The sequence below is a fragment of the Phyllobates terribilis genome, unplaced genomic scaffold, assembly GCF_046119375.1.
Source record: "Phyllobates terribilis strain yellow unplaced genomic scaffold, ASM4611937v1 Scaffold_3__8_contigs__length_932513732, whole genome shotgun sequence".
NCBI lineage: Eukaryota > Metazoa > Chordata > Amphibia > Anura > Dendrobatidae > Phyllobates > Phyllobates terribilis.
In genome coordinates, this window is record NW_027362763.1 from 106,819,477 (window position 1) to 106,841,388 (window position 21,912).

Genomic DNA, 21,912 nt, shown 5'->3' on the forward strand with positions numbered 1-21,912 from the left:
TTGAACAAATTGCAACATGCTACAAAGATTATATTGTTCTGGCTGGATAATACGGAAATCAGATAAAGTTAACTGAATTCAATAGTTCTAGAGAAAAGTAAAAAAATGAATGCCACCATTTAATACCATGTAATTCTAGTACGCAATGTAATACATATAGATTATACATATTTTGCTGTTTCGTTTTGGCCCCATAGGTTACTTAGAACTCTGAGTGGTTTAGAAATGTCCAGTAGACAGTATATGGTTGTTTTTGCTACTTGCAGGAATGTTATGCTAATTATTTATATGTCCCAGGTGGAAAAACTAATGCTTCAGTGTCACAGGTGGAAAAAGGTAAATGTTGAGAATATTGTTTACCGTCATTACACTATAATAGTTTTCTGTCAGTACTCTTAATGTGACAGATGGAACACACTAAAATAAATAGTGCACATCTGTAAGACTATGTTCACACGTAGTTTAAATGTTGCATTTCCTCCTGCTGCATTTCTTTTTTTTTTTTTGCACAGAAAGTCTGCTGCATTAAACTGTCCAAACAAAGTAAATGTGATTTCATGAAAACTTCTGACCACAGTGCATCTAAAGGTTGAACTGTGTGGTTTTTTGGTGCATTTTTTTTTCTCTATAAGCTTTCTATGGGGAGTCTGGAATAAACGCTGGCAAAAAAACACATGTATCTTTAAGTATAGAATCAAAGCTTTTGTGTATTATAAAAATGCATTAAATCTTTGCTTCAAATTTTGAAAAAAAAGCAAAAAGGTAATAATCACAAAAAATTGTTTTTGCGTAGTATGGAGCGGATATTTGCTGAAAATTGGCAGATAAAAACAAAAAAAATTTAGCCTTTACACTACATGTGAATACAGCCTCAGCATTACATTTCTATTAAATTTTTTAGAGGTTAAATGAAAAAAAATCAATTATGCTATTTTATTACGCCATTTACCGATCACCATAACTAATCTGTTCACTGTATTCTATGGGTTGCTACTAGTGTTGAGCGAGCACTAAAATGCTCGGGTGCTCGAAGCTAGGACCGAGCTCGCCGTGATACTCGGGTGCTCGACCCGAGCAACGAGCCCAATGTTAGTCTATGGGAGACCCGAGCATTTTTGCGGCGGCACCCCCGACAGTCTGTAGAAAGCCTAAAAAGTGCCCAAAACGATAGTGACAGTGCTCAAATGACATGGGGACAGCATGGGGATCGCCCCAGGAAGCATTTCTGACCCCCAGGTCACTGCTGTCAACAACGTGGTCAGAGGTATTAAGCCACTTTTGCAGGCTCACAATAAAACGTTCAAAAACGAAAGTGAAACTTTTTTCCTGTGAAATATGTTAAGGAACATCCTTTCCAGGGTAAAGACTTGTGAATAAGGTAAAATAAATGACCAAAAACAAAAATACTCCTCCACACCTTCGGCTATGTTCACAAGTAGCATTTTTTATGCGTTTTTGCACTTTTGTATTGCTTTCAACTATGACAAATGCATTCACCGTGAAATGTCATTTTAACATTTTACAACCTTATCTGGCCATGTGCTGTGTGACACATGCATAAAGTGCTGAAAAGACAAGGGAACAGCATGGGGAAGACCCCTGGAAGCATCTCTGACTCCCAGGTCACTGTCTAAAAGTGTGCCCATCATAAGTGATCCTTACCGCATCAGAAGATGCAGACATGCAACTATCCCCATGCAAGTTCTAGTCCCAGGGCAGTGTTCAATTGTACCTCCCCCATTCCTTGCAATACAAGCTCAAGTATGCAGCCTGCCACCCACCCACCCCCAGGCTGCAATACCATACTGCTTGCTTGCTTGAACTTGAAATTGGGCCTTTTAGGCATGTGGAGGCGGAATCTGGCCACCACGTCATGGCTGTGTTGGCGGCTTGGAATCCATACTCAGTCCCCAGCCGCCCGGTGGCCGGGTGTCCATACTCGGTCCCCAGCCGCCCCGCGGCCGGGTGTCCACACACGGTCCCCAGCCGCCTGGGGGCAGCCGGGTGTCCATAAATGGTCCCCAGCCGCCCCTATTTCTCCTTGGAACATCCCCCCACACACTTTTCTTAGCCCGGCCTGCTTTAGGCAGCATTGGACGAGCCCGCCAGAGAACCAGACTCCTCCGGTGGGCCCTGACTTCTCCATCGGTGGAGTTGAGAGTGCCAAGGTGAGGAGCATGATGATGATGACAGAAGTTAGCATCTGCTATGTTTTCTTTTAATGCAAGTGTAAGTGTGCAGCCTGCCACCCACCCACCCCCAGACTGCAATTCCATACTGCTAGCTTGCACTTGAAATGGGGCCTTTTAGTTTGGAGGAGGCCGAAGCTGGCCACTACCTCATGGCTGCTTCGGCAGCGAGGTATCCATACTCAGTCCCCAGCCGCCCATATTTGTCCTGGTGTGCCTTATACATAAGATTAAGCGCGTATACCAAAACATTACCTGTGCCCTCCCCAGTGCATTTAGTGGGAAGGAGAGCCTATTCCGCTGTAGTGTGTGCATGCCAAACCCCTGTTCATGGTACATGCGAAGATGCCTCCCACCTTGCACCTGTCGTTGCAGACTTGCAACTATCCCCATTCAAGTCCTTGTCCCAGGGCAGTGTTCAATTGTACCTCTCCCATTCCTTGCAATGCAAGCGCAAGTATGCAGCCTGCCACCCACCCACCCCCAGGCAGCAATACCATACTGCTTGCTTGCACTTTAAATTGGGCCTTTTAGGCATGTGGAGGCGGAATCTGGCCACCACGCCATGGCTGTGTCGGCGGCCTGGTATCCATACTCAGTCCCCAGCCGCCTGGTGGCCGGGTGTCCCCGGTTGCTCCCCAGCCTCCAGGGGGTGGCCGGGTGTCCATACTCGGTCCCCAGCCACCCCTATTTGTCCCGGTAACCTTTCCCACACTTTTCTTAGCCTGGCCTGCTTTAGGGCAGCATTGGCCGAGCCCACCGGACTATCAGACTCCTCCGGTGGGCCCTAGCTTCTCCATCAGGGGAGTTGAGAGTGCCAAGGTGAGGAGCATGATGAGGATGATAGAAGTTAGCATCTGCTTTGTTTTGTTGTAATGCAAGCGCATGTATGTAGTAGCGGCTAGGCCTGAGGTGGTCAGCGTTTTGGCGCATATCCTACCTCCTCCGAGGATTGCTGGATGTTTTCCTGCTACTATCCAAGTTCTATGACTCCCGTTAAAACAAAGCTTCAGGTGATAAATGATGGATGAGGTAGTGGCAAAGGAGAAAGAGCAGGAGGAACAGGGACCATTCACATCAATATCAGGCCAGTCAACCAGATATGTCTTGTAGGATATGTTTCTGTAACAAAAGGAGCAGTTCGGCTACACAGTTATAGGGCATACAGTGAGTGCAATGCCTACCAAAAATTTCGAGCCACTCCAATGCCCCTTGGAAATGACATGGAGGTCAGAGGGCGTTAACTAAACCTTTTTTTCCATTTATAGCAACTGGGTCTCCCGTGCACTGCTGGCCTAAGCAGTGAATGGAAGGCTTTCCAAAAGTTATGAGGAACTGCAATGCCCCTTACAAGAGCCATGTGTGGCACCCCAGTGGTCTGGTCACCACAGTAATAGAGATATTACGTCGGAGAGCAAGTGGGAGGTTTCCTGGTCAGGATCCCTTAAACATGCAACATCCTCCTGCCCCAATCCTGGGAGGGGAGAATTCTGCCCTTATAAACTGGATCTGGGGCGGGGTTGAGTGAGTCAGAGAACAGTCAGAGTCAGAGTGAGAGCAAGGGAAAGTAACAGCAAGGAGCTCTGTAGGAGCTAGGAGCTAAAGACCAGGGACTGGAAGCTGAGCAGAGCTCGCCCTGGCAGAACACAATAGGAACCGGACACAGGAGTCCGAAGCTGTGAGGACTTATATATCCAGCAGCAGAAACCAGCCGGCAGGGGATTTCAGGTCCTCTGGCCACAGAAGCCCGAAGGCTCAGTCACAAGCAAGGGACCAGCACCGCTGTCGTGGAGCAGAGGCTAACAGAAGGCCCCAAGTCACCAGCCATACGGGTGAGCACTACACGGTACACTCAGGGACGTGGGCTACTTCTACCCGCTTACAGCAAGGTAGCCAGGAAGAGTGCAGACAGACGGGGAGGCCTACAACTCCACCTGGCCAGGGGAACTCCTGCTTGCTCACAGACTGACCAAGCCTCTTATGCTAGCCAGTACTCCCGGGAGGATCTACCTTAAAATCATCAGTAAAGACCCTGAACTGCACTGCAAAGACTCTGAGTCATTCCTGCTGCGCTCGTGCACCATCACCCCCATCATCCACACTCACTGCCCTGAGGCTATACTCCTCCCGAGGGGAGTTATCCCATTCTATGCTGCGCACACAACACCAGCCTCAGCGGTCTGCCTCGCAGCGGTGGTACTCCCTGACAGCAATACACGGGTGGCGCAGTCGGACAATTAACCTCAAAACCTAAGAAAGACTGCCACTGGTTTGACCAGCCTGAGCCACGGGACCGGGTCACCGCCACGGAGACTACAGACCCCAGAGACACGGCACCGGGTATCCCACACACGTGTGGGGCGAGTCACATGCAGTACAGCATATTACAAACATAAGTCCCATTATTGGGGAGTGGGTGTCCCATGGTATTTGCTTATGCTTTCCAAGCAAAAGCTGCCAAAAATTAGGACGGAGCAACTTGCAATGCCCCTTACAAGAGCCATGCAGTACAGCATATTACAAACATAAGTCCCATTATTGGGGAGTGGGTGTCCCATGGTATTTGCTTATGCTTTCCCAGCAAAAGCTGCCAAAAATTAGGACGGAGCAACTTGCAATGCCCCTTACAAGAGCCATGCAGTACAGCATATTACAAACATAAGTCACATTATTGGGGAGTGGGTGTCCCATGGTATTTGCTTATGCTTTCCCAGCAAAAGCTGCCAAAAATTAGGAAGGAGCAACTTGTAATGCCCCTTACAAGAGCCATGCAGTACAGCATATTACAAACATAAGTCCCAATATTGGGGAGTGGGTGTCCCATAGTATTTGCTTATGCTTTCCCAGCAAAAGCTGCCAAAAATTAGGACGGAGCAACTTGCAATGCCCCTTACAAGAGCCATGCAGTACAGCATATTACAAACATAAGTCCCATTATTGGGGAGTGGGTGTCCCATAGTATTTGCTTAAGCTTTCCCAGCAAAAGCTGCCAAAAATTAGGACGGAGCAACTTGCAACGCTTCTTACAAGAGCTATGCAGTACAGCATATTACAAACATAAGTCCCATTATTGGGGAGTGGGTGTCCCATAGTATTTGCTTATGCTTTCCAAGCAAAAGCTGCCAAAAATTAGGACGGAGCAACTTGCAATGCCCCTTACAAGAGCCATGCAGTACAGCATATTACAAACATAAGTCCCATTATTGGCGAGTGGGTGTCTCATAGTATTTGCTTATGCTTTCCCAGCAAAAGCTGCCAAAAATTAGGACCGAGCAACTTGCAATGCCCCTTACAAGAGCCATGCAGTACAGCATATTACAAACATAAGTCCCATTATTGGGGAGTGGGTGTCCCATAGTATTTGCTTATGCTTTCCCAGCAAAAGCTGCCAAAAATTAGGACGGAGCAACTTGCAATGCCCCTTACAAGAGCCATGCAGTACAGCATATTACAAACATAAGTCCCATTATTGGGGAGTGGGTGTCCCATAGTATTTGCTTATGCTTTCCAAGCAAAAGCTGCCAAAAATTAGGATGGAGCAACTTGCAATGCCCCTTACAAGAGCCATGCAGTACAGCATATTACAAACATAAGTCCCATTATTGGGGAGTGGGTGTCCCATAGTATTTGCTTATGCTTTCAAAGCAAAAGCTGCCAAAAATTAGGACGGACCAACTTGCAATGCCCCTTACAAGAGCCATGCAGTACAGCATATTACAAACATAAGTCCCATTATTGGTGAGTGGGTGTCCCATAGTATTTGCTTATGCCTTGCAAGCAAAAGCTGCCAAAAATAAGGATGGAGGAACTTGCAATGCTGGCACCCTGGTGGTATAGTGGTGGTGGAGGCTGAGGATAAGGAGAAGGAGATTAAACAGCCGAAACGAGGAAGCGTATACCCATGTGTGGGTGTGAAGCGGTGCATGTGAATACACCTCCCGAAATAACACAGTGGATTTGACTTTATGTTACTCTGCTGTCATTTGGTGGTGATGAGAAGTCTGGCCCAATCCAGCCCTTGTTCAGTTTGATAAGGGTCAGCTTGTCAGCATTGTCAGTTGACAGGCGAGTGCGCTTATCAGTTATAATTCCCCCAGCGGCACTAAAAACACGCTCCGATAACACGCTAGCGGCAGGGCAGGCCAGGACCTCCAAGGCGTACAGAGCGAGTTCATTCCAAGTGTCCAGCTTGGATACCCAATAATTAAAAGGCACAGAGGAATCACGGAAGACGCTGGTACGATCAGCAAGGTACTCCCTCACCATCTTTTGAAACTTTCCACTCCTTGTGAGAGTACCCCGCGCCTCAGGGCCTGTAAGCTGGGCGGGTGTCAGAAAACTGTCCCAGAACGTTGACAGTGTTCCCCTGCCTCTGCTGGATTGGAGTTGCATCTCTCTCGCCTGTACGCCTTGTTTGGGCAACGAACTGTGACCTCTGCCGCTAGCGTGTTCAGATGGGAATTTTTTTAAGAGTTCTGCAGCAAGGGCCTTCTGGTATTGCCCCATTTTTGTAGACCTCTCCACCTCAGGAATAAGAGAGTGAAAGTTCTCCTTTTAGCTGGGGTCTACAAGTGTCACCATCCAGTAATGACTGTCACCCAACATTTTGACAACGCGAGGGTCACGGTTAAGGCAGCGTAACATAAAGTCAGCCATGCGTGCCAGACTGGTAACGGGCAAGATTTCCGTGTCCTCACCAAGATGACGACTGACCATGCTCTCCTTCTCCTCCTCCTCCTCTTCCTCCTCCCCCCTGTCCTCAGGCCACCCACGCTGAACCGACGGTATGACACTTGTACAGGTACTACCGTCTACAACGCATGATAGCAGCTCCTGTTCTTCCTCCTCCTCCTCCTCTCCCTCATTGTCCCCCAATGCACGTTGGGATGAGATGAGGCTGGGCTGTGTGTAATCGCCCGCTACGGCTTCTTGATCCATCTCATCATACTCTGGCTGCAATGCCTCCTCTTTAATTCTCTGCAGAGAGAGTTGCAAAAGACAGGCAAGTGGGATGCTGACACTAATGATGGCATCATCGCCACTCACCATCTTGGTGGCCTCCTCAAAGTTTGTCAGGATGGTACATATGTCAGACATCCAGGTCCACTCCTGAGGTCTTATGTGTGGAGTCTGACCTGAATATCGACGGCCTTGTTGCAGCTGGTACTCCACAACTGCTCTCTTCTGCTCACAAATCCTTTGCAACATGTGGAGGGTAGAGTTCCAACGTGTGGGGACATCACACACCAGTCGGTGTGCCGGAAGCTGCAAACGCTGCTGCAACACAGCAAGGCCGGCGGAAGCTGTAGCCGACTTGCGAAAATGAGCTGACAGGCGGCGTACTTTCATGAGCAGATCTGGCAACTCGGGGTACGATTTAAGAAACCGCTGAACCACGAGGTTAAGCACATGAGCCAGGCATGGTACGTGTGTGATCTCACCTCGCCTCAGAGCCGCCACCAGGTTACGGCCATTGTCACACACGACCATGCCGGGATGTAGGTTCAGCGGTCTCAGCCACAGATCTGCCTGCTCTTTCACAGCTGTCCACAACTCACAAGCAGTGTGAGGTTTATCACCTAAGCTTATGAGTTTCAGCACAGCCTGTTGCCGCTTGGCGGAGGCAGTACTGCAATGCTTCCAGCTTGTAACTGATCTGGTGATATCTGAGATGGAGGCTGAACATGAGGAGGAGGAGGAGGCGCAGGAGCTGTACACGGTGGGGGCAACTCTGACTGACATTGGGCCCGCAATCCTCGGTGTGGGAAGGATGTGTTCCGTCCCAAGGTCCGACTGGGTCCCGGCTTCCACTATGTTTACCCAGTGTGCCGTCAGAGAGATGTACCGTCCCTGGCCACAAGCACTTGTCCACGTGTCCGTTGTCAGGTGGACTCTCCCAGTAACTGCGTTGTTGAGGGCACGGCAGATGCTTTGGGACACGTGCTTGTGTAGTGCGGGGATGGCACACCGGGCAAAATAGTGTCGGCTGGGGACCGAGTACCGAGGGACGGCCACCGCCATAAGATTGCGGAAGGATTCCGTCTCCACCAGCCTAAAAGGCAGCATTTCCAATGCAAGCAGTCGTGAAATGTGCGAATTTAGGACTGTGGCCTGTGGGGCGTTAGCTGCGAATTTCCGCTTTCGTTCAAAGGTCTGGGATATGGACAATTGAACGCTGCGGTGGGACGTGGACGTTGATGCTGTTTCTTGAGAAACTGCCATAACAAGTGAAGACTGAGAGGAGGGGGCATCTTTACATGCAGTATGGACAGGGGATTGCCTTGCACACACAACAGGGGGTTCTATTGCACGCACAACAGTGGAAGAAGCAGTGGTGACACCCGCTGACACTGGTCGTGGACCCTGGGTTTGGCCCCACAAAGTTGGGTGCTTTGCTGCCATGTGCCTGATCATGCTGGTGGTGGTCAGGCTGGTAGTTTTGTCACCCCTGCTGATGCTGGCATGGCAGGTGGAACATATGGCCTTTTTGGGGTTATCAGCAGAGTCTTTAAAAAAATTCCAGACTCTGGAAGACCTACCGCTTGTACTGGCAACGTCCCTCATGTTGGTGTTACGGGGAACGGTTGCCTGCCTTCTGTCTGCGGCCACCACACTGCTTCTTCCTGCCTGTTGGGGTACTCTGCCTCCCTCCCCCTGTGTGCTGCTGGCCTCACTCTGCATGTCCTCCTTCCACATTGGGTCAGTTACTAGATCATCCACCACCTCCTCCTCTTCCACTTGCGCACCACGATCCTCCTCCTCACTTCCTGGCAATTGTGTCTCGTCATCGTCCACCTCTTGCGACAGATTGCCAACGTCGACTTCCTGTGGCCGTGGCTGTTCAAATATTTGGGCATCGCAACATGGGATCTCCTCTTCCACCACTTCAAGAGTATCAGGCGAGGGGCCCAAATATGGAAATGGACCAGTGAACAGCTCTTCAGAGTGTCCAAGTGTGGGATCACTTGCTGTCTGACGACACTCGGCATGGTGGGAGGAAGGAGCATCAGGGTGAGGAGGAGTATGCGGTCGAGACTCACGGCTACTAAGAGTTGACCGTGTGGAAGACAGACCGGAGGTGGTGGTGCCCAGGTAACTGGAAGTATTATCTGCTATCCAATTAAAAACCTGTTCACACTGATCAGTTCTCAATACTGGTGTGGTTCTGTGCTTCCCTAGTAATTCGGTCAAGAAGTGGGAGCGAGAAGATGTGGCTGTTGGTTGTGGCACATTTTCACCTTGGCCACGGCCCCGTCCTCTGCACGAACCATCACCAGAACGTCCACTTCCACGTCCCTTGCCACGCGCCTAGCCCATTGTAAATGAAGTAAAATAGCTTACACTTGCACTATCAATGGAAAAAGGGTAATAAAGAGTAGATTAGAACCGTGGAAGAGGAAAACAACAGTTATTGTTTACTGGGGTATACCACACTTTTTTAAATAGAGATATTTGCGGCTGAACAGTGAGCGACACACTCAAACTGCTTTTTTTTTTAGATACCAAAGGCCCAAAACTGGATAGTACAGCGATTTGACCCGTGGAACTGCGAAACCACACTGGGATGTCGGGCCTACACAAGACTATTTTCAACAGATATATATAGAGATATTTGCGGCTGAACTGTGAGCGACACACTCAAACTGTTTTTTTTTTTTTAGATACAAATGGCCCAAAATGGATAATACAGAGGTTTGAACCGTGGAAGCGCAAAACAACACTTCTGTTTCTCTAGCCTACACCAGACTATTTTCAACAGTTATATTTGTGTCTGAAAAATCAGAGACACGCTTTTTTTTTTGGGGGGGGGGGGACACACCAAAAGGTTAATAAGACGGGTATTTGTACAGTGTGAAGAAGGAAAAAAAAAGGAGGATTTAGATGAAAAAAAAAGGATTTTTCCTGGCCCCCGACACCTGGTGCTACGTCCAGCAATTTCAGCAACAGGAGCACACAGGACTGTAATGCAGCGTTTGCTGGTATAACCACTGTGTCTCCTATACAGCCTGCCTGCCTGGTATCTGGGATGGATATTAGTCCTGAAAAGGACTGTTTGTTTGTTCTGGCAGCCTTTACAGACCCTACACTAACTATTTCGCAGTTTATATCTCTCCCTAAATCAGCAGCGCTGTCCCTACACTGTCTAATCCGGAGCGACTGTGTCCAAGATGGCGGCGCCCCGTTTTAAATACTCGAGGTGATGCTGTGCGGCCAGCCAATCACTGTAATGCCCACAACCAACATGGCTGCAGCATTACAGTGACTGGCTGGCAATCCCTGCATGTTCATTGGCTCTGTAAAGAGCGCCAAACATGCAGGGCGGAGACCCGAGCTCCCGCCTGAGTAACCCGGAAATGCTCAGTGCTCGCCGAACATCCCGAGTAGCGTGATGCTCGGGCGAGTACCGAGCAGTGTCAAGCATGTTCGCTCAACACTAGTTGCTACAATTAAAGGATACCAAATATGTCTGCATTATTTGCTGATCTGTGATATATTTTCAGTGCACTGAAATGTCATTATTGTAATTATTGTTCCTTTTATATTATTAATTTAAATGGAAGAAAAATATGTCCATCTTTTATTTTACATCTAGAATACAGGTACATAGATATGCACTAGTATACAGAGTTGTAGCTCTATGTACCAGTACAATGTGCCTTTTAATAAAGAATACCTGTTACATTTGAGTATATACTCCTATACTTGGCACTGCTGTCTTGGCATGGCTCATTGCTGCAGCTGCAGACTGCCATGCAAGAGGTTGGGTGTTTAATTCCCAGAGAAGACTTAACTTCAGGAAAAGTGAAGCATGAGTTTATGAAATGAATGCAAGTATGTACAGAGCACAGACATGTTGACTCCTCCCTTGGAGTCTGAGGAGCAGGAACTACAAAGCAAAAAACTCCACAGTAACACAGCCAGTTAGCCGACAGGAAACATCGCAGGCACAGAGTGAAAGTAGGGACATATACCCCAACATAGGACTGTCTCACTGGATCCATGATGATTGGGAGCTTAGTAGTCAGTGAATAATACAGGGATTCAATTGATAGGGGTAGAGAGAAATAGAAGAGGTGATAACAGCAGTGTCAGACTGATGATGATTGATCAGTGATATGATGTAGCTGTACCTGCCTAGCATTTATTATTACATCTGTTTTCTCAAGGGTTGAATAACTGGAGTTAAAAGGTTGTCAAAAGTAAATTATGGTATTGTACAAAATGCATGGCAAGAGAAAAAATGTGGTAGCTGCTTGCAGCAGAAACTCCACCACCAGTTCTAAGAAATGCAGGTCACAATTTTCCTCCTTTGCATATCATTTATTTTAGCCACAGCAGGATGATGTTACCTCTGACAGCGACACCATCAGTTTGAACCAGTGTGATGCACAGAACAGTGTACCAGATCACAAATGATTAAGAGGGATCATTTTTGTTTTTTAATATCCAAAAATACCTTGAAAGATTTGTCAGTGAACTGTGGTTTTAAATGGCTGTGGCTAACCATTTGGTTACTATCAATTTCTATGGTGAGCTCACTTTGACATTATGATGTTATCAAACACTACACAGTGAACGTATAGTATACACACATCCGATTCCAACCCACGGGTATATATACTTCGGTATGGTCACCACCAAGCTCCGCAATAATCCAAGAAAATCCAGCTGTCACCACCAATCTTTTCTACAGGCCAATTGGACAACCTTTACTGGTAACGTATAGCCTCATGAGGCTTCAGGGGTGCGGTTTACAGATCAAGAGGAACAAAGCTATAAAATGTTATATATTTAATCCACAAAGTAGGCTGTGTATATAAAATATACAAAAGTTATTACAAAAAGGGACAATACTATACAGTATATACAATCATATAAAATAAAATGGATATACAAAAGAAAATTACTAGACCTGTGGTCGCAGGCTGGTGCAGATCTTTAAGGAGGGGAGCTCTCCAATTTTAAATGGTACAATTAGTGATGAGCGAGTGTATTCGTTATTCGCACGGATAGTACGGTATTCGGGTTACTCGTTATATTGCAAGTATTTGTGTAATCACCTCACTATATTCAGATGTCCCGCCCTGCAGTTTTGGCGCCTCCTTTGCAGCCACTAAACATGCTGGGCTTCTTAACCAATCACAGTAATGCCGCAGACATCTTGGTTGTGGCATTACTGTGACTAGCTGGCCGTCCAGCGTCATAGGGTCTATTTAAGCCCTGCTGCCGCCATTTTGTGCACATTGCGTCTGGAGCCTGCGTTCTATAAGCATAGGGAGAGATCGCTGAGCTGCTAGGGAGAGTGTTTAGGCCTCTTGATAAAATAAAAGCCCTTTTAAGGGCTACCTGCAGTGTACACTAGTTCAGTGTTTAAAGGAGCCGCTCACTAGCTCCATAATACCACCAAAAATAGCTCTTTTCAGAGCTGAAGACACACAACAAAGTCAGAGTACAGGGAGGGAGAGATTGTGTATTAGGTAGTGTTCTTCCAGTGTCCATCTTAAACAGGGGTGGATTAAGAGTAGCAAGGGCCCCGAGCAGTTTAGAAGGCGTGGGCCCCCCCAACACACACCCGATATATCACATGACATGTCACATGATCCCCGTTTGAAAGATCATGTGATAGTTTATGTGGAATTAATTCTGCACAATATTAATATGTTAGTTATAATTATTTTTTTTACATTGATTGTATGACTTAATATTGAGAACAATTAAGTATTCTGACATCCCCCTATCTACAGTATGAGACCCTACATACAATATGAGCTGCCATATAAACCTCGTATACACAGAAGGCCACAAGTAGCCATCTATACACAGCAGGAGGCCGCACGGCGCCATCTATACACAGCAGGAGGTCACACGTAGCAATCTATACACAGCGGGATGCCGCGCGGCACCATCTATACATAGCGGGAGGCCGCAAGTAGCCATCTGTACAGAGCGGGAGGCCGCACGGCTCCATCTACACACAGCGGGAGGCAGCACGTAGCCATCTGTACATAGCGGGAGGCCGCATGGCGCCATCTATACACAGCAGGAGGCCACACAGTGTCATCTATACACAGCGGCAGGCCGCACGTAGCCATCTATAAACAGCAGGAGGCCGCATGGCGCCATCTATACACAGCGGGAGGCAGCATGTAGCTATCTATACACAGCGGGAGGCCGCACGTAGCCATCTGTACACAGCAGGAGGCCGCGCATCGCCATCTATACACAGCGGGAGGCAGCACGTAGCCATCTGTACATAGCGGGAGGCCGCATGGTGCCATCTATGCACAGCAGGAGGCCACACAGTGTCATCTATACACAGCGGGAGGCTGCACGTAGCCATCTATACACAGCAGGAGGCCGCACGTAGCCATCTATACACAGCAGGAGGCCGCACGTAGCCATCTATACACAGCGGGAGGCCGCACATAGCCATCTATACACGGCAGGAGGCCGCACGTAGCCATCTATACACAGTAGGAGGCCGCACGTAGCTATCTATACACAGCAGGAGGCCGCACATAGCCATTTATACACAGCAGGAGGCCGCACAGTGTCATCTATACACAGCAGGAGGCTGCACGTAGCCATCTATACACAGCAGGAGGCCGCACGTAGCCATCTATACACAGCAGGAGGCCGCACGTAGCCATTTATACACAGCAGGAGGCCTCACAGTGTCATCTATACACAGCAGGAAGCCGCACTGTGTCATCTACACACAGCAGGAGGCTGAACAGTGTCATCTATACACAGCAGGAGGCTGAACAGTGTCATCTATACACAGCAGGAGGCCGCACGGCCCCATCTATACACAGCAGGAGGCCGCACAGTGTCATCTATACACAGCAGGAGGCCACACGTAGCCATTTATACACAGCAGGAAGCCGCACTGTGTCATCTATACACAGCAGGAGGCCACACAGTGTCATCTGTACACAGCAGGAGGCCACACGTAGCCATCTATACACAGCAGGAGGCCGCACTGCACCATCTACACACAGCAGAAGGCCGCACGTAGCCATCTATGCACAGCATGAGGCTGCACAGTGTCATCTATACACAGCAGGAGACCGCACAGTTCCATTTATACACAGCGGGAGGCCACACATAGCCATCTATACACAGCAGGAGGCCACACAGTGTCATCTATACACAGCAGAAGGCCGCACGTAGTCATCTATACACAGCAGGAGGACGCACGTAGCCATCTATACACAGCAGGAGGCCGCAAATAGCCATCTATACACAGCAGGAGGCCGCACAGTGTCATCTATACACAGCAGGAGGTCGCACGTAGCCATCTGTACACAGCGGGAGGCCGCACGGCGCCATCTATACACAGCGGGAGGCCGCACATAGCCATCTCTACACAGCGGGAGGCCGCACGGCGCCATCTATACACAGCAGGAGGCCGCGCGGCCCCATCTATACACAGCGGGAGGCCACACATAGCCATCTGTACACAGCGGGAGGCCGCGCTGCGCCATCTATTCACAGTGGGAGGCAGCACGTAGCCATCTGTACATAGCGGGAGGCGGCATGGCGCCATCTATACACAGCAGGAGGCCACACAGTATCATCTATACACAGCGGGATGCCGCACGTAGCCATCTATACACAGCGGGAGGCCGCACGTAGTCATCTATACACAGCAGGAGGCCGCACATAGCCATCTATACACAGCGGGAGGCCGCACGTAGTCATCTATACACAGCGGGAGGCCGCACGTTGCCATCTATACACAGCGGGAGGCCGCAGGTAGCCATCTATACACAGCGGGAGACCGCACGTAGCCATCTATACACAGCAGGAGGGCGCACGTAGCCATCTATACACAGCAGGAGGCCGCACAGTGTCATCAATACACAGCAGGAGGCCACACAGTGTCATCTATACACAGCAGGAGGCCGCACGTAGCCTTCTATACACAGCAGGAGGCCGCACAGTATCATCTGTACACAACAGGAGGCCGCACGGCGCCATCTATACACAGCAGGAGGCCGCATGGTGTCATCTATACACAGCAGGAGGCCGCACGTAGCCATCTATACACAGCAGGAGGCCGCACATAGCCATCTATACACAGCAGGAGGCCGCACAGTGTCATCTATACACAGCAGGAAGCCGCACAGTGTCATCTATACACAGCAGGAGGCCGCAAGTAGCCATATATACACAGCAGGAGGCCGCACGTAGCCATCTATAAACAGCAGGAGGACGCACGGCGCCATCTGTACACAGCAGGAGGCCGTACGGTGCCATCTATATACAGCAGGAGGCCGCACGTAGCCATCTATAAACAGCAGGAGGATGCACGGCACCATTTATACACAGCAGGAGGCCGCACATAGCCACCTATAAACAGCAGGAGGACGCACAGCGCCATCTATACACAGCAGTAGGCCACACGTAGCCATCTATACACAGCAGGAGGCCACGCGGCGCCAACTATACACAGCAGGAGACCGCACGAAGCCATCTATACACAGCAGGAGGCTGCACGGCGCCACCTATACACAGCAGGAGGCCGCACTTAGCCATCTATACACAGCGGGAGGCCGCACGGCGCCATCTATACACAGCAGGAGGCCGCACGTAGCCATCTATACAGAGCAGGAGGCCGCATGTAGTCATGTATACACAGCAGTAGGCTGCACAGCACCATCTATACATAGCAGGAGGCTGCATGGCGCCCCACAGATACAGCAGGAGGCCGCACGGCGCTATCTATATGCAGCAGAAGGCCGCATGGCGACCCCCAGATACTGCAGGAGGCCGCACAGCGCCATCTATACACAGCAGGAGGCCCCATGGCGCCCCTCAGATACAGCAGGAGGCCGCACCGTGCCCCCCAGATACACAGGAAGGCTGCATGGCGCCCCCCAGATACAGCAGGAGGCCGCACCGTGCCCCTCAGACACAGGAGGCCACACCGTGCCCCCCAGATACACAGGAAGGCCGCGCGGCGCCCTCCAGATACACAGGAAGGCCACATGGCGCCCCCCAGATACACAGGGAGGCCGCACGGCGCCCCCCAGATACACAGGGAGGCCGCATGGCACCACCCAGATACACAGGAAGACCGCATGGCACCACCCAGATACAGCAGGAGGTCGCACGGTGCCCCTCAGATACAGCCCGCCCGAGCAACCCGGAAATACTCGCCGAGCGCCAAGCTTGTCGAGCACCATGATGCTCGGGCGAATACCGAGTAGTGGCAAGCACGTACGTCATCACTAGATGGCAATGATACTATTCTACATGCAGAATATTCATCCTACCTGTAGACAGAAAATGCCTCTGCTGACTCGTATCTCTCCTCTCCTCACACCTGCTTGCCCTGACTCTTGCTTCTCCATGAATCTTTGGTCTCCTTTGCCTTCTCAGCCTCCCCAGAGACACTCTAAACTCTGTTGAGCTCCTCTGTCTTTTCCCCTGCCTTAACTTGATTATTTCTCCTGAGTTTTTGTCTCCTAATTCTTCCCCATTCTTTAACTCTGTGGCGCTCCCCTTAATTACATTTCTCCTTTCTTTTCTGCCTCCCTCTACTATTTTGCCATCCCTAACTTTTAAAGACTTTTGTGATCCCCTATCTCTTCTGATTCCCTTGACTCTAATGCCTCCCCTGACTTTTTGTCTCCAGACTTTTCTGCCTTCCATGACTCTGTTGTGCTCCCCTGTATTTGTTTCCTCATTTCTTCTGTCTCTCTTGACTCTATTGCCTCTCCTAAGTTTTTGTCTTTCAATTCTTCTATTCTTCTGCCTTCTTGACTCTTTTGCCTCTTGTTTCCCACTGCTTTTCCAATGTTTTTTGTTTCCAGACTCTTTTGCCTCTCCTGACTTATTTTTGTCTGCCACCTCTTCAGCCTTCTTTGACTGTTGAGCTCCCCTGACTCTTTCCTCCTCCTTTTTCTGCGGCCTTGCTTGACTCTTTTGCCTCCACTGACTTTTTTCCTGGTTTCTTTGACTCTCCTGCACTCTTGTTTTCTTTTTCTATCTCTCCTGCCTCCCCTGACTTTTTTTCTTATCTCCACTGACACTTCTGCCTCTATTGCCTTTCTTTCCAACCTGACTATCCTTTCCCCTAACTCTTCTGCCTCCCTTGATTCTGTTGTGCTCCCACAAATTTGTTTCCCCATCTCTTCTGCCACCCTTGACTCTATTGCCTCTCCTAATTTTTTGTCTCCCAATTCTTCTGCCCTCTTTGACTCTTTTGCCTCCTATTTCTACTGTTTTTTCCATATTTTTTGTTTCCAGACTCTTTTGCCTCTCCTGACATTTTTTTTTATCTCCCACCTCTTCAACCTTATTTGACTGTTGTGCTCCCCTGAATTTTTCCCTTTCTCTGTCCGCTTGCTTGACTCTTTTGCCTCCCCTGACTTTTTCTCCAGATTCTCTCGCTTTCTTTGACTCTCCTGCACTGCTGTTTTCTTTTTCTATCTCTCCTGCCTCCCCTGACTTTTCTTTATCTCCACTGACATTTCTGCCTCTATTGCCTTTCTTTCCACCCTAACTATCCTTTTCCCTAACTCTTCTGTCTCCCTTGACTCTGTTGAGCTCCCTTGAATTTGTTTCCCCATCTTCTCTGCCTCTCTTGACTCTATTACCTCTCCTATTTTTTTGTCTCCTAATTTTTCTGCCTTCTTTAACTCTTTTGCCTCCCCTGATGTCTTTTGTCTCCCACCTCTTAACCCTTCTTTGGCTGTTGTGCTCCCCTGACCCCTTATCCTTTTCTCTGCTGCCTTCTTTGACTCTATTTGCTCTGACTTTTTGTCCCCAGACTCTCCTGCTTTCTTTGACTCTTCTGCACTCCTGTTTTCCTTTTTTCTATCTCATCAGCCTCCCCTGAATTTTTTTTGTCTCTCCACTGATTCTCATGCCTCCATTGCCTCTCTTCCCACCCTGACTATCCTTTTCACTTCTGCCTCTCCAAAAGCTATCATACCCAATAACCAGTTTTTAGTAACCAAATAGAAAAGCGTAAAGGGCTATTCCCACCTCAGCCGTTCATTGTCAGGACAGGAATAACATTACATTACACTTAAGTTTTATAAGCAGAAATCACAATGTTACACAGTATAGACCCATAAATCACTTTAAAGTGCATTCAATATCATATATAATTGCATACATAGCAACTCCCTACTGTTTGTCTGAACACGAGGTAATCAAAGCTGAAAACATGAAATGTGCAACCAATACTAAAATAAAAAAATACATAATGAAAACATGACATAATACCTAATGCCAGGTTACTCATATATACTAGCACAAGGGGCTTTCAGCTCCTCATGGGTCATATATGCACCACGTTAGTCAGTTTTTTCCAACACCAGTTTGTTTTATATAGAAAATATGAGTTTTCCATTTAAGATAAATTATCATAACATAAAATAATAACAACAAACATTTTGTAGTTGAAGAACTTAAAAGGGTTTTCTAGTTTTGGAAAACTCCTGTCCGCGGGCTGCAATTTAATTTACAGTAGAAATAACAAATTGCCTCCAGGTCCGACGCTGAGGTGTTATTGTCCGCAGCACTGACATTATGTGACAGCGCTGCAGGCGATCACTGAGCTCAGCAGCTCTGCCAAAGCTGACAGAGGGAACTGCTGAGCTCATTTATTATCTATTATCTCTTTATTATCTATCTATCTCATATCTATCTATTATCTATCTATCTCATATCTAGCTATATATTATCTATCCATCTACCTCATATCTATCTATATATTATCCATCTATCTCATATCTATCTATATATTATCCATCCATCTCATATCTATCTATATATTATCCATCTATCTCATATCTATCTATATATTATCCATCTACCTCATATCTATCTATATATTATCCATCTATCTCATATCTATCTATATATTATCTATCTATGATCTATCTATATATTATCCATCTATCTCATATCTATCTATATATTATCCATCCATCTCATATCTATCTATATATTATCCATCTATCTATGATCTATCTATATATTATCCATCTATCTCATATCTATCTATATATTATCCATCTATCTCATATCTATCTATATATTATCCATCTATCTCATATCTATCTATATATTATCCATCTACCTCATATCTATCTATATATTATCCATCTACCTCATATCTATCTATATATTATCCATCTACCTCATATCTATCTATATATTATCCATCTATCTCAAATCTACCTATATATTATCCATCTATCTCATATCTACCTATATATTATCTATCTATGATCTATCTATATATTATCCATCTATCTCATATCTATCTATATATTATCCATCTATCTCATATCTATCTATATATTATCCATCTATCTCATATCTATCTATATATTATCCATCCATCTCATATCTATCTATATATTATCCATCTACCTCATATCTATCTATATATTATCCATCTATCTCATATCTACCTATATATTATCTATCTATGATCTATCTATATATTATCCATCTATCTCATATCTATCTATATATTATCCATCTATCTCATATCTATCTATATATTATCCATCTATCTCATATCTATCTATATATTATCTATCTATGATCTATCTATATATTATCCATCTATCTCATATCTATCTATATATTATCCATCTATCTCATATCTATCTATATATTATCTATCTCATATCTATCTATATATTATCTATCCATCTATCTGCTATAATGGCCGTTGATTACCGCACAGAACAGGATCCATTGTAGTTCAGATGAAGCCCCTGACGTTACACAATGTCTCATGGATCCGGAGATGAAGCTCATTACACAGGTGATTCATGAGGAAAGCTGAAGCTACCTGTGGAGAGTGGAGCGTTCACATGGTGCAGCCCGGAGCCTGCGGCATCGGTCCTGGCCGGTCACACCTTCCTCACTGCCTCCTCTTCCTTCCAGACATTCCGGGGCCACAAGTTGCTGCTGGTGAGTGCTGAGTTCTCTGCGGACTCCTGGTCTCTCCGTGTCCAGCAGCCGCCGCAGCCTCCTTATATAAGAGCAGCCCGGAAAGAAGGAGCCTCCTCAGGGAGACAGCGCTGTGTCTGTGCCGGCAGTGACGGCTGGCAGCCTCTAGGAGGCGCTGCTACTACTGTCCCAGCATGTCAGCCTGGAGCAGGAGGAGGGGGTGCTGGTCAGTGCTCTGCTGTATGCTGTGTAATAACGGGGGGCTGTGTATACATGATTATTATTAATGGAAGACCACATTATGTTTGCAACTCTGATATATTAATAGCTGTATAGTAATAATTCATATTATTAGTGTTAGTCACACTGTCCCCTACTTATTCCCATGTATTAAATATCCACATTACTATAGATCTGCAAAAAATGCTGCAGTATTTCATGCTTTTATCAATGCTTTTACAACTGTTTAAAAATAGTAATCCAAATAATATATTTAGTAGCAGTAGTCTGAATTACTTCTCTTTTTTTCCATTTTCCAGCTGTTTTCTCTTTTGTTCTTATTTCTCATCAGTAATATTATTGATAATTAGCATTAATAGCAGCTTCCATTATTTTTACAGCCCTGTTATATTAATATCAACAATAATAATAATACTTATTATTATTATTTGTAGTAGTAGATTTCACACTGTTTAATGCCCTTTTTTCTCAGTTAATAAATATAACTTGTATTACATCTGCAAAAATGCTGCAGTATTTTATACTTTTATCAATATTTTTGAAAAATATTACAATTTGAGAGTCCTCAGTGGTTGATACCTTTTAATGGCTAACTGAAGAGATGGTAACAAATAGCAAACTTTGGAGATAACTCAGGTCTCTTCAGTGGGCTCAAATTAACACAAAATCTGAAACGTCACATATTTATACACAACAGGACACAGGAATAATAAAGTAATGAGACAGGTGACGTGAAGCAGAACTATCAGTATGGGAAGGGGAGAAACAGTTGTGGCCATAAATATTAGAGGAGATCATAGACAAGAAGGCTGAAAGTTTTATTATCCAGTGATTGAGGTCTGGTACAGGTTTGTGATGTCCCCACAGGTCTGTGGAGCACATTCCTTAATTGATGTAGAAAGACATAAATCCATGCAACACATTCATTCCTGCTCTGAACGTGTCAAGGGTCATCATAAGTTTGTGCTCCCACATTCTTCTGTCTCTCTGAGACGTGAAGTTACCTTTCAAAACCAGCAATTTCATGCAGTGATCACAGTTACAAAAATGTTTGGCCACAGGAAGATCTATTCTTTTTTTTATTGGGTGGCAATGAGAATTCATCCTTGTTCTAAGTTTTTGGCCGGTCTCCCCTACACTACACTAGTTGTGATACAGCTGAAAGTACCTAGGATCTTGTAGTCCTGATGTGAGATGGGATTACAAGATTCCAGGTACTTTCAGTTGCATCACATCTAGTGGGGTGTACTTAATTATATGTACTAAATGTCCAGCTGGGGGTCTGTATGTGGGCGAGACATGGCAAAAACTTAGAACAAGGATGAATTTTCATTACCACACAATTAAAGAATAATGAATATATCTACCTGCGGACGAACATATTTGTAGCCTGGCCCCTGATCACTGCATCGTGGATAAGAAATTGCTGGAATTAAAAGGGATCTAAGGGGTAAGGTTTCTCCTTGTGGAGAGTGACATGCCAGGTCTGGTAGACCAGTATGAGGAGACTTAAACGCCATGAATGCTCCTCTGGGAAATTAAATAAATAAATTGT

The 21,912-nt window shown here is 46.7% G+C and overlaps 1 protein-coding gene across 2 annotated transcripts in view; it reads right to left on the bottom strand.

Annotated features, from left to right (window-relative positions):
• OPN5 (opsin 5) overlaps positions 1-20,251 on the bottom strand; it is a 92,257-nt gene extending 72,006 nt beyond the window's left edge. The window contains exon 1 of one of the 2 annotated variants that reach the window (XM_073674099.1): positions 20,017-20,251. The gene's annotated coding sequence lies outside the window, so the exon portion shown is untranslated. The remainder of the gene's footprint in view (positions 1-20,016) is intronic. The other variant, XM_073674097.1, reaches the window with a different exon arrangement.
• Positions 20,252-21,912: the final 1,661 nt, after the last annotated feature.